The sequence below is a fragment of the Lepidochelys kempii genome, chromosome 4 (genome assembly GCF_965140285.1).
Source record: "Lepidochelys kempii isolate rLepKem1 chromosome 4, rLepKem1.hap1, whole genome shotgun sequence".
NCBI classification, from domain to species: Eukaryota; Metazoa; Chordata; order Testudines; family Cheloniidae; genus Lepidochelys; species Lepidochelys kempii.
In genome coordinates this window covers 87,624,973-87,635,425 of record NC_136383.1, presented here as the reverse complement: position 1 = coordinate 87,635,425, position 10,453 = coordinate 87,624,973, and positions in this window count along the sequence as shown.

Below are 10,453 nucleotides of genomic sequence, written 5' to 3'. Positions count from 1 at the left end.
GTTAAGATGGCTACATAGAGCCCAATAAATTAAATGCAATGCATATGTTAGTTCTAAGTGAAATGTTAATACTAATATTACTGATAAAATAGAAATTCATGAAATTCATTTATAACATAGCACTTTTCATCAGAGTATCTAAAAGCACTTTACAAATATAATTAGTTATGTCTCTTAGAACCCCTGTGAGGTAGGTAATTATTACCACACAAATTTTATAGATGGATAAACTGACTCTCATAAAGATCCAGTGACTTTTCCAAGGCTACACAGTAAGTCTAGTCTCCTTTTCTGAACAAATTCCAAATAAAACATCTTCTCTCTTATATATCCTAATAATCACAAATCCATGCTATAACTTACATTTAGGGTCTGGTTTCAAAATGAGGATAGTTAAGAGTAGAAGCTGTAACATATTTTTCTTGTCCAGATTTACTGTGCTTACTAGTTTCTGGACCCCAACACATCCCAATTCAAAGGATATGCCCTCTGGGATGACTTCAGTGCCTATTGGTCTTGTTGTCAATTGCCTAAAAAAGCACACAGGATTTTCAGTTACTAGTCCTGGGGCTTCCACAGGTGCTAAGCGCTGCAACTTTATTTACAAATTTAGGGATCAGGGCAACAACTGATCCCATTCTTCAAAATTAGGTATTACACTCATGTTAGGGACAGTTCTTATCTCAGCCAAAGTCATTGACTTATTAAAAGTAAATGATAACACAACATAATAGAAGGCTTTTGAAAAAGGTCTATGCGGAATTCTTATGACCTGTCATAAACTGTGAAACCAGAGGCAAAGGGGAATGATGCCCACAATCTCACAGCTTTCTACCTAGAATGTACACACACACACACACACACACACCCAGCAGAGGAACACACACATTTTGGGGGCAGTAACAAAATATTTTAAGGGGAGAATTCTAAACAGAATACAGTTAGACAGGGAGCAGGTTGGAAGTTGGTTCATAGAATCATAGAAGATTAGGGTTGGAAGAGACCTCAGGGGGTCACCTAGTCCAACCCCCTGCCCAAAGCAGGACCAACCCCAACTAAATCATCCCAGCCAGCGCTTTGTCAAGCTGGGCCTTAAAAACCTCTAAGAGTGGAGATTCCACCACCTCCCTAGGTAACCCATTCCAGTGCTTCACCACCCTCCTAGTGAAATAGTTTTTCCTACTATCCAACCTACACTTTCCCCACTGCAACTTGAGACCATTGCTCCTTGTTCTGTCATCTGCCACCACTGAGAACAGCCTCGTTCCATCCCTCTCTTTGGAAGCCCTCTTCAGGTAGTTGAGGGCTGCTGTCAAATCCCCCTCACTCTTCTCTTCTGCAGACTAAATAAGCACTTCCTTCTTCTCCCAAAAATTTAAGGCAGTCAGACTGATGCTCAGTTACACAAAGAGGCAGAATTACCCACCTGAGAAAAACTCCTTTTTCTGAAGGCCTCTCCAGCTTGTGTAGAGCTGGCATATTGGCTCTGTACTGGAACTACTCCCACCTTCTGATGCAGAGGGAGTATATCAGTTGCATGAGAGGGTGCTTTAGCTATAGACAGACTAGGCAGATTCTTTAGACTTTCTCAGATTCCTTCTGTGGGCAGCAGTGGTTACAGATGAAGCTAGTGGGACTGCCTGGGGGAGGTGGCAGCCCCTAGCTGTGGCTCAAGGAGCAGGAAGCAGCCCGCAGCTAGGGGTTAAGATAGGGGCTCTGTCTCAGTTGCTGCTCCTAGCAGCACTGTGAGTGCTGCTGGGGCTTTGGCCACAAACGTAGCAACCCGCCTGGCTCCATGTCACTGCCCAGCCTTCGCTGTCTCCTGCACGTCCCGGTGCCCAGGCAGCCTTCAGCCCCTCCCCTGCCACCTTGGACTGCAGCTGCCACTTCAACTTCACTGTGTCCCAGGACAGTGAGGAGCTAATCCAGAAAGGTGTGGGGGGTAGGGTTGCCAACTTGTAAATTGTACAAAACCGAACGCTAGCCCCAGCCCTTCCTTGAGGCCCCACCCTGCCCCTTCCCCGAGGCCCTGCTCCTGCTCACAATATTCTCCCTCCCTTGGTGGCTTGCTCTCCCCCACCCTCACTCACTTTCACTGAGCTCGGGTAGGGGGTTGGGGTGAGGGCTCTTACTGGGGGTGTGGGCTCCAAGATGGGGACAGAAATGAGGGGTTCAGGGTGTGGGAGGGAGCTTCAGGCAGGGGCAGGGAGTTGGGGTGCCAAGGAGGGGAGTGAGGGCTCTGTGGTGGGGCTGGGGTTGAGGGGCTTGGGGTGCAGGAGAGGGCTCCAGGTTGGGGCTGAGGGATTCAGAGTGTGGGAGGGGGCTGCAGGTTGAGTCAGGGGGTTCTGGTGTGGGAGGGGGTGAGGGTTTTATGGTGCAGGAAGGGGCTCCAGGCTGGGGGGTGGGGCCTCGGGATTCGGAGTGCAGAAGGGGGCTGCAGTTTGAGGCAGGGGTTGGGATGCAGGAGGGGGGTGTAGGCTCTGGAGTGGGGCCAAGGATGAGGGGCTTGGGGTGCAGGAGGGGGATCCAGGTTTGCGGGATGGCTCAGGGCTGCAGCAGGAGGTAGGGCTTGGGGTTGGGGTGTGGGCTTACCTTGAGCGGCTCCCAGTCAGCGGTGCAGCAGGGCCAAGGCAGGCTCCCTGCCTGTCCTGGCTCAACGCTGCGCCCTGGAAGTGGCCAGCAGGTATAGTTCCTGGGGGGAGAGGGGAGGCGGCTCTGCGTGCTGCTCTCGCCCTCAGGCACCTCCCTCCAGCTCCCATTGGCTGCGATGCTTGTGACAATGATCAAGTATTGCCACTGATGAGGCAGTTGCTCTGAAGTGGCCTATGTTGACACTTTTCTTAAAATCTCCCACCCCTGCAGTGCTTACTGGTGCAGCCTCAGCTGCAGAACAGTTAGATGAGATGATGGTAGAAATTCCTGTGTCTTGCCCTGTCTACTCCACTGATTCCACTGTTGCTGCTATTGGTGTGACTGCACCAATGTTGAAACAATGGTAGGATAAGTACTGAAAATTTCCCCTGTAGACCCATTCTCCTGCCTGGTTTACACTACAGTATTTATGGAAAGCTCCAAGCAAAGCAAGACCACCAGTGCAAGCAGCAGTGGGTGCTGTAATGTGTATGACCACTGGTGCTTTTACCTCTTCTTTATCTATATCTGCTCTGGAACAGTAGGGCACTCACTGTTGCTAACACTAGTAGAATTGCATGGGTGACAGAGCAACAATGGGAGACTTCCCTGAAAACCTTGGTTGAGATCCAGCACAGCTGTCTAGCATGAAGGAGAGGAGCTGGCAACAGCCCTTTTGGGAGGCTTGGAGCAGTCTACTCAAGATGAAAGCACAAGGATTGCCATTGTACGGAGCAAATAGACAATGGCACAGAGGAAGGCTCCGTGTGCCCTCTGCCTCCTCCTCTGCCCAGCATTGCCTTTTAATTCTGTTGTTATTTTCAGGACAGTGCTGTGTGAGCAGGACCCTTAAGTATCACAAAAGACATGAATAAACCACATGCACAAAAATAATTAATAAAGAATAACCCTGATATTGTGGCCCTCCTAAGTGATAAATACTTAGCATAATGCTGGGCCAAATTCTGGTCCCATTGAAGTGTATGGCACTGACTCCGATGGAATGAGGATCTGGTCCACTAATATACTGTACAACTTGGAACTGCTACTTATTATCTATTTAGACATCTGATAAAAAACTTAATATCAGTAGTCTACAGCAAAAGAACCCCAAAACATAAAGCTACAGGGAATAAAACGTTCAAGTTACTTCTGGCTCCAACCTGGTATCTAGCTGTGCTACATATAACTCTGCTCTTCCTCAGGACAGCCTAATAATTGCTTTGCACCACCCACAAACCTCCCTTACTAGAATGATGAATCCTTAGTTTGGTGGGAAAGAAAAGACGAATGAAGCCTCACTGTTCTTATGGGAAGGCTTTTTTTTAATGGTTAGGAGCAGCTTTATTTCAGTATTACTGGGGTTCCCAAGCAAGGAATGGTGATGTTGTGTGTCCCTTTTATATGACAAGTCACTCTGCTTTGCTGTAAGAATTCTGTCCTTATCTCTGATATTTGAGAGTATAAAATATTATTCTCTTGTTTACTCCATGACAGCATACTTGGCTAGCTCTGAAACAGACATATAAAAAACAGGCTACAGATATTTGCTCAGTAAAGGGATAGTTTCAGGAAAAGTGGATTAGCATACTTGGAAAATCAGCTACAAAGTGTCAGGTGATTATGCAGTGTTACATAAGTGCTGTGTTTGGGGTGTAGCCAAGTACTTCCAGAATTTATGGGACAAATTCTTCTCTTAACTAGGCCAGCATAAATCTGGAGCAACTTCAGTGAAATCAGACAGCAGAGTTTGTTCCTATTATTTTAACTTTTTTTAAATGCCTCTTGTATTAAAGACAATTTCTTATCACATGGCACACCTGAACAAGATGGTCTTGTGGTTAAGGCACTGGACAGGGACTTGAAAGCTCTGGGTTTTATTCCTGCCTTTGCCACAGGCCCCCCATGTGACCTTAAGTAAGTCACTTAATCTTTGTTCCTCAGTTTCCCATATGTAAAACTGAGAATATACCCACCTCACAGGGATGTTATAAGGAAAAGTGTATTAATGTTTATTTGGTGCTCAGATACCACAGTGTTTTGGGGTGTGCGTGCATATAAGTAGCTAGTTAGATTAGACATGGGTTGTATTCTTCACATCTAAAATATATGAAAGAGCTATGTAAAACCAAATTGTTGTTGTTGTTTATTATTTTTGTCTTCTCATGTGGGAATACCCATAGGCAGAGGCTAAGGGGGATGAAATCTCGACTAGGTTTTTCCTGGAGAGTTCCTTCCCCCATTGTTCTGTGTTATGTTTGTCTTCTTATCTTCCCCCACAGAACAGAGCATACCCACAGATTTCCACTGTATCTATGGAATGCTAGAGACTTCTGCTCAGGAGCCCCATGCCTCTTTGCTGATTCTTGGTCTCTGGCAGTTCCCCACCCAAATGAAACCCTGGTAACCTGGGTCCAATAGAGACACTCTGATAGGGCTCCCACAGCTGGCAGCTGCCTGGTGGAGGTATTGTTGAGTGTGGCGGGGCTTGAAAAATAAGACAGCCTTAAGCTGTTTTAGAATTCCTTCCTGAATTCTGCTGGGCTCAAGGGTGGAGTGGGGGTGTCATGGGGTACTCTCTCACTGCAGGTGACACCTCCTCCTGGCTCCTCTGGGGAATAGCTCTCTTTTAGGTCCAAACACCTCTCCTCACAATATCTCAACCTCTTGTGCCCTCTCTCACACTGCAACCCCTGCTCTTCCTCTTTGAGAATCAGACCTCTGGCCATGTCACTAAATGTTTTCCCCTTCTGGGATATTGGGTCAACCTGTACCTACTGTCCAGGCAATGCCACTCCATCAGTGGCTGGTGGGGGAACCCGGGCCCACCCACTACTCTGGATTCCAGACAAGGGACCCTACAACATGCAGCCAAGGTCTACTCAGTCCTCAAGCTTGCTGCTCCCTGCTCTGCTTGTCACAGGCTCTCTTCTTGGTATGCCTTTCCATAAGCACCTGGGTTCCCTCCTTCCTGCTCTAATGCACAGAAAGTAGCTGCTGACTTCCTCACCATCACAGTTTCTGTTGCCTGCTTCCTGGCTTTATACTAGCCCACCCCACAAGTGCTCAGCTGAGCTTCATCTTCCAATCAGGTGTTGTTTCTCCAGCCTCCGACCCTTGTGTGGCCTATCACACTAATTGGACCTTTCTCAGCTTCCTTAACCTTTTCAGGGTTGGTGTGGGTGTGGTCATCCGATCATAGGGGGAAATAATGTACATTCACTGAAGCTCTCTCACTCATTGCTTGGACTGTCCACTCACAGTCAACAGTCCCCTCCCTCCCTCTGATCTGTGGATCCACAGACAGTCTTCCATGGGGTCCAAAAGGCTGATGTTGCAGGAGAGCTTCTTTTATTCCTGGTGGGGGTAATCTGAGGGGATCCTCAATGCAAGGATCTCAGGGGAGAGTGTACATTTGGGTCCATAGCTCTAATTATTTCAAGAAACCATGCATCCTACAGGAGAAGAAATAAAAGATAATATTGATCTTGCATTTTACTAAGTTTTAAATACATTTTATAAAATTACTTTCTATTTTGATGCCAGAAGTTGCTCACACATCTTTAGCTCATAGGTCACTCTTGTCACAAAAATACATACACGCTTCATATAAAACACCTGCAATCTTTTGGATATGGAGGCAGGATCCTTACCTGTCCACAGCTCATATAGAAAGATGGGTTGATATTAAAATACACACAGATACTAATATAATCTTGCACAGTATCTGGAAACAGCCTTGTAAGCCCCTCACTACTGCCATAATGCTCTGGCCCCATCTAAACCACAACTAACTGAATCAGAAGATCTGTTTGTAATTTATTCCCTGACCATGATGAACACAGTTAAAAATTGGTAGTGTGGCTGGGACCTAACTGGGTCCCCATGTTGTATGTAACCTGGTCAGACAACAGCTGTGATTGTGTCTTTTCACTCAGTTTTAATGATAGCATAGATAAGGCCTCAAACTATTCTATTAATGTGAATTAAGTTATAGCAATTGAATAGAAATACAGACACAGAGAGACAATTTATTATAAGGTGAGCAGTGAAGGAAGCAATGTGTCTTGTGTCTGAGAGTTCTTACCGGTATTTGTGCTCTTTGGTACTCCCTGCTGTTCTTTCTGGAGAACTACATTAATTCATTCTCCAAGTCAGCAGTGTTTGACAAGAAAGGAATAAAAATAGGACTTAATACAAAGAGTTGTTGGGGTACAATTCACACCCATGGTTTCTAAAATCCATATATATATATGTGTGTGTGTGTGTACATACACATATACACACACACATATATATAAAAGTATACATACATACAGTATATGTTGAAAAGAATCAGTTATGTGATTTTTAGCCATGGCTCAGAAGAACTTCCTGGGGCAATCATTATGAATTCACTCTATGAAGAGATGGCTGAGACAGCGGTTTAGATGAAATAGAACCGGTTAATAATCAAAGATGCTTTTTTCCCCCTATCACTTAAGGTATATATTTAGCGTACATTGCCAAAATATATGTAAGTACATTACTTATATTGGCACTGGAGTTTCATAACCCATTTTGGGGTGGAACATAGCAGCTGTTTATCAGCAATGTTACTCGATAACTTAGGACATGAAATGAAGAAGAATACTGTACCTAGTTGAAACTCCAGGGAATCAAAATGTAGTTCTCCAGGCTAGAATCTCCCTAGGACTTTGGTTTGGACATTTCTACTCTTGAAATAAGTGCCACAGGATTTTGATGATCACGAATAGTTTTATGTCTTACCAAAAGATAGCACCTCCAATAACATATTTTTCTCTCAAGCACCATGCTATGGCATTGATTGAATATTGAATCAGAAGTAAGAATGCCACCCACTGAATCACCTGTACCACTTCCGGCAGCACCCAGGGTTTTTCTTTTCACTCCCCAGTCAACTGTGTGACCAGGCCCCCCTGCTCCGCTTTCGGGAGTAGATAAGATCACAACCTGAGGTGCTATGGCTGAAAGCTTCATAAAGTTTGAGAAGGTTGGAAATTGTATCAGACTGCAACTTTGTCTCTTTTTCACATTTGCAACGAAATAAAGCTAATATGAAAAAATGGCAAGGAAGGACTTTTAATATTTATCTCTCACTTAAGAATCATATTGTGACTTATTTGGTTTCCTGACTAGGCACTTTGGCGGTTTGTTGGGTTTTTGACTGGTTCTTGATATTACTTAGCAAATTTAAGTTTATGGTTTCATTGTTTGGCTATCCTAGCCTGTTTTGGTATTAACTACATTACTCTTTCCTGCATTATATAATTACATGTGCAAATTATAGTTATTTCTACTCATTATTTCCCCAAGAAATATCCTTTTTGATATGCAAGGCTTATTCCTAAGGCAAAGATTTTGTCATGGTTATTTTTAGTAAAAGTCATGGACAGGTCACGGGCAATAAACAAAAATTCATGTAAGCTGTGACCCGACTGTGACTTTTGATGCTGCGGCTCCTTGGTTTCCCCCACCATCATGGTGGCTGGAAACCTCAGGGCCACCCCCTCCGCCCCCACCCATGGCAGCTGGTAGCTGCCAGGTAACCAGATTTCCCAAAGAGAAAATGGGACACCCCCAGCCGCTTGCCCGAGGCATCTGCCCCTCCCCCCATGCGAGGCTGTCCCCGATCGCTGGAGGAGTCTGTCACCTGTCATTGGAACCTTGCGGGGGGGCCCCTGTGACTGCTGTTGCCTGTTGCTGGAACCCTGCCAGGGCCCCGCTGGCTGCCAACTCCAGAGTCCCACAGCCCCTGGGCCTGAAGGGAGAATGCCACAGAGGTCTCTGGTAGTAACAGATTCCGTGACTTCCATGACCTCCATGGCATAAGTAGCCTTACTTATTCCCAAAACAGTGCACAAAATTCCAATGACAGCCAGGTATCAGGGTGGCTAATTAAATATTTTAAAATCTTCTTGCTGCTGTTTACTTAATTTCATAGCACTTATCCCATCATGCCTTTCATAGGAACCTTTATATGACCACTGACTTTTGCAGTCTCGGAAACAGAAAGAAAAACTTGTGATTACACACTAATTGACAAGTACTTCAGTAACTTGCCAAGTCCCTCCACGTCAACTGAGTAACAATGGTAGGAATTTTACCATTAAATCAAACAAATAATATTTCTGGTTGTATCTCTTGTGGGGAATTAGGCCTTTGTCTAAATTTTATCAGGAAAGTAATGGGGAACTCATTTGCCATATTGCTGATAGGGATATTTGCATATCTTCACATACACATTCATAGTAGTTCCAGTACTAAAATCCGTCAGTCCTTTCCCATCATAGTTAACCAAAGATAGGTAGATAAAGTAATCATAGAAGACAACTAGGCTCATCTCCCTGCCAATGGAGGGTTTTTCCCTACATTCTTGTAGTGCGCCTTGTGAAGTTTTATATGTGCCAAATAATTGATCTTTCAACCCCTTTCCTTGAGGAAACCATTCCACAACCTAGTACTGTCCCTGACAGGAAGCTTTCCCTGTATTCAGATTAACATTTCTATTTCTTAATTTTATCCCATTACTCCTAGTTTTCCCCCAGTGTACCTTCCTAAATAATTCCTCTCCAGTCACTTGTGGTCCCCCCTCACTCACCCATCCCCCAATTTAGTCATCTCGTAGCCAATTGCCATGTGACATCAGACTCTATATCCAAACTGGTCAAATGGGTAAATATCCTGTTTGACTAATTTTTAAATTTTGTTTTCCCAAGTGACTTTCTGAATTGATTTTAAGTTGTTTCCAAAACAAGAAAACTATTCTCTTTCTAAAGCAACAAAGGCTATAAGAGGAATTCACATTTTTCAATTTGTTGTAACTTCTCCTGAATATCTACTGTGTTGTTGATTCAGACTAGCTTTCAGAATGAGAGAGCTGGCTCTCTGCCAGTCTACTTACATAAGAAAATTAAAAAATAAGTCTTTTGTTGTTGCTTCAGTCCTCTGGCTGCATGGATTATCTTCACCATAACCTTTGAAAATGTTTGTAACCATTAAGCGATGCTACATAGTAACAAATCTACCTATGCACAAAAGCTATTTCTACTCTTTAACTCAAAAACTGGCTAATAACTTTTCAAACTATAGTATTAAAGTAAGGTGCATAGCTGAAAGAGATCAGTACACCAAAAAATCCAGCCCAAACAAACAAGAGAGAACCTAATGCAGACAAACAGATGTATTAAAAGTTATGGTATGGCATAGTTTTACTTAGAAAGAACGAATATTTCTCTGCATAGTTTCATGAACACAGTCTGTACACCTCATGCCTCTGTAAATAAGTGCCTTTGTAAATATTCCCTCATACTCTGTTTGAATGCATCTCTGCTCCCTCTGGGCATGTTATGCTATTAAATTTGATCATAAATTTCCCTGTTTATTACAGAAAAATCTAAAAGACTGCTGTGGGCATAGCTTTGAAATGTTTTACTGGACTTATGATCTATTTATGTAATTGTTAAGATCTATTTGCAGATTTCTCCAGAAGCCCAGAGACTCCAGCCCTGGCTAGCAGTCTCAGCCAAAAGACATAGCTCTCACCTCTCAGGAGAAGCTTTCCCATTAGCGTAGGTAGCATCTTCACAAAGTGCTACAGTGATGGAGCTGCACCACCACTGCAGCACTGTAAGAGGAGACAAGCCCCTATTTGGGCCTACCCTGAGTCCCACCTTCAACATATTGAAAGAAATAAACCAAAATGAAAACGTCTGGAGTAGAACTGATTTATTTCAGGTCCCGCAGCTGCCAGAGTGAGAAACACTGAGGCTGAGGAGATGAAGGAGGTGCCTTGCTACAC